This window comes from Nicotiana attenuata, chromosome 5, assembly GCF_001879085.1.
Source record: "Nicotiana attenuata strain UT chromosome 5, NIATTr2, whole genome shotgun sequence".
NCBI classification, from domain to species: domain Eukaryota; kingdom Viridiplantae; phylum Streptophyta; class Magnoliopsida; order Solanales; family Solanaceae; genus Nicotiana; species Nicotiana attenuata.
The window spans coordinates 26503135-26506876 of NC_031993.1; positions in this window are offsets into that span (position 1 = coordinate 26503135).

The window sequence follows — 3742 nt, forward strand, 5'->3', positions numbered from 1 at the left end:
AGCAAACTAGACTAGAGTTACAACCCTTGAACAATCCTAAACAGCACTACACAAGCTACTACGACGAGACAAACAAGACAAAATGAAAGGATAGAAGGGTTTGAGTCACAAGACAATATCCGGATTACAACCCTGACCCGGACAATAGAAATGACAACAAAATAAACCACCAAAATTCCACTCCGGCTGACCAAGAAATGGAGCGTCTTCCCAATTACCAAGCACGACATCTTAGCCACTAAGTTTCGCATCAATACTGCCAAGACCATTATCAACTTTAATCAACAAGTTCCCAAGAGGATTCACATGCTCCCTGTCACTGTCATTGACCACAACTACCCCTTCTTGAATCATTATTTCTATTTCCCTTTTCAAAGAGCGACAATCTTCAATGCTATGTCCCCGGACTTTAGAGTGGTACATGCATCGAACAGCAGGATCAAAGCCTTTCGCATATGGGTCTGAAAAATTGCTTTCGGGCACCCTTATCAACCAACCCCACTCTGTTGTTGTCTGCCATTGCCTTTTGACTCCGTGTTGTCGGGAATAATTACCACTTTGAAAACCACAAACCAACCACCCTTGTGCTATGAGTATAACAAAATGAAGCCATCACGTTAGCGTTAGGGCATTTAGCATAAGACAATCTCACTTTACGTGCAATGCACCTAGCCGAAGTTATCGGTTCTAAAATGACTTCGAGGGTATAAAGGTCAGTTGGCATCATCCCAATTGTTTATGTCAACCTCTCTTTTCTTCCCTCACACTTCTTGCTTGCTCATTTTCTTCCTCTTTTCCCTCTTTCTGATTATCGCTCTTTTCTTCCCTCTCATTTCGCACAGCCCGTAATTTCACCATCTCTTTCTTCTTTTCGAAGTAAGAGTNTTTTCTTCCCTCACACTTCTTAGCTTGCTCATTTTCTTTCTTTTTCTTTCTAATTATCACTCTTTTTCTTCCTTCTTATTTCTCACCTCCCATAATTTCACCAACTTTTCTTTCTTTTTCTCTCTTTTTTTTTTCCTTGATTTTTCCTTTTGTTTCTTTCTTTTTCTTTTAATAATTAAAAAAAATGATTCGATCGAACCCTATGTAGGTTGCCTACGTATCACGACCCCGCATGAATCAGATCTTTGCGTAGTTCTGGAAGATCGAGAATAAAGCAAACAAGCTATTGTTCTTTTTTTCTTTTTTTTTCTTTTTTTTACCTTAATGACTACTCTGATGAGAAAAGAGAAATAAAAGAAGCAAAACCCCTTTTTCTGAATTTTCTAGACTTAGTGTTCTATAACCTATTCTAAACTCAAGCTTAACGAGCAAATATTTTTGTTCTTTTTTTTTCTTTTGAAACAAAGACTCTATGGGAAATTATTAAGGAAAAATCCTACAAGAGAAAAATATTTTTTGATTCCTTTTTTTTTCTGAAATGAAGTCCAAACAATAAACCAAAGAAAAATATTTCGAATTTTCATTTGATATCCCTGAAGAAAGACTTCGAAACGAGAAATGAACAAAAATAAAAATATTTTTTTTATTTCGATTTTTGATTACCTAAGAAAGAAACTTTGAAGATAAAGATAAAGTATGTTTTTTTCTTCTGTGCACAATGTCCTAAAGTTCTTGGGAAAATAAAAGAATATTTTTTTCATTAATTTCCCAAAGAAGAACCTCAAAAGAAAATCTTTTTGGATTTTTGAGCTTAATACCTTAAAGAAAACTTTTAAAAAGGGTACTAAAAGGAAAATTCTCTTTTTTTTTTGAATTTTTGGTCCTAATATACTTAAAGAAAATATAAAAACAATTCATTTTAAGTCCTAGATATTAATTGCCTAAAGGAAAAACAACCTCAAATTTTTTCCATTTCTAAAATTAGTATTCTAAAGAAAACTTATAACGGAAATATAAAATGCAACATCTCTGTTTTTTGGATTTTTGAGTTACAGCACAATTTTTCAAATATAAAGCAGAAAATACAATAACAAAAGACTTGACGTTACTGTATAAAACTAGAAAGTAAAAGACGACATAAAAATAAAATTCTCCTCAAGCAACTTCTGAATGCAGTGGCCCTGGGGTATCTGTCATGCTCAAACTCCGGTAAGTAAATCCACACCTGTATGAGAAATCTTAAACCAACACTATGTGAGACAATAACATTCCCTACTAGACACATGCAAGACATGGTTTAGGCAATTTTTGCAAAATGGTTTATTTGGCCAAAAGATGGCTAGAAGTGCAAAATTTGGCTAAGAACCCGCAAAGCCAAGAACCTAAGTTTACTGGGAGGACCGGACCCTATGTGGGTTGCCTACGTATCACGCCCCGAAAGACGAGAATCAGGTATGCGTAGTTCGGGCAGATTGGATACGATTGAAAACAACTAATTTAGAAAAAAAATATATTTTTTGGTTTTTCTTGAAAAATGATGAAACATGCAAAATCTTTTTGAATTTTTTTTTTTTTGATTTTTTCGAAAAAATGCAAATTTTTTTTTTTGAATTTTCAAGCTCTTTTTGTTTTTCTTAACAAAAATGTGACAGAAAACATAATTGGGCCCCACTCACTTTATCTTAACACTTCACTCTCTTTTTCTTTTTTCTCTTTTTTTTTTCATTTTTCACTATTTTTTTTCAGTTTTTCATTTGCCCTCAGCTATCCTTGGTCCGCCAAATGACCCTTTTACCCTTGAAGGAATGCAACATGTAGCACACAGGATGCATCAAGATGGTCTGTTATTTTGGGTACACCTGTCCTAGACGGACCCAACCCCTGTGTTGAGTCCCCTAAGTCAAATGCACGTGATGCAAACAAGCGCTCCTACTAGGGATCCGGCATGGATTTGTGTTTTTCTAAGTTTAAATCCTGGGGTTTTGATCTAGACATGGGGTACCCGAGCGGACAACTGGGGCCGAGGAGGGGGCGACGTACCGGGAGCACTAAAGTCTGCCCGGCCTTGTCGCTTGCCCAGCCTCGCTCTATTTGGTATAATTTCTACAGAAAAAGCGGGCTACGCGAACGTATGCACCATTTTCAGAAGACTCAGATGGGGTGGCGTAAGAAGGCAATTATATACAATTCAACAATATTAAAGCGGTAAACAGATAGCATTTTAGCACAAAGGTTCACAAAAATACAATAATATCAACAATAAATAAGCCAAGTAAAAATCATAAAACAAGCTCGAATTCTTGAACCCTAAACAAAAGTTCTGGGTTTTTTTCCCCAGCAGAGTCGCCAGAGCTGTCACACCTCCCTTTTTTACTACACCCCTGGAAGAGTATAATAAAGGAGTTATTTCCAACTTGAAGTGACAATCGAAACGGGATTTATTATTAAGATTCAGAGTCGCCACATGGGAGATTTATGGTGTCCCAAGTCACCGGTTTAAATCCCGAATCGAGGAAAGGGTTTGACTCTGTTATACAGTCTGCGAATCAGAAATCCGGGTAAGAAATTCTGTTAACCCGGAAGAAGGTGTTAGGCATTCCCGAGTTCCGTGGTTCTAGCACGGTCGCTTTGATCATACTTGGCTTATACAATTATTTAATTACTGATTTTAGAACCTATGTACATTTACTTCTTTTACCGCTTTTAATTAGAAATTTATCTTGAAACGGGTTACGTGTACGTATACCCGCTTGTTTGGTGCGTCAAACATCATGTCACGCGAACGTGTCCACAATCAACAACGCTTAATTATTATTAAGAGTGTTTGGGCCGAAGTTGCGCGAACGCATACTCCGGT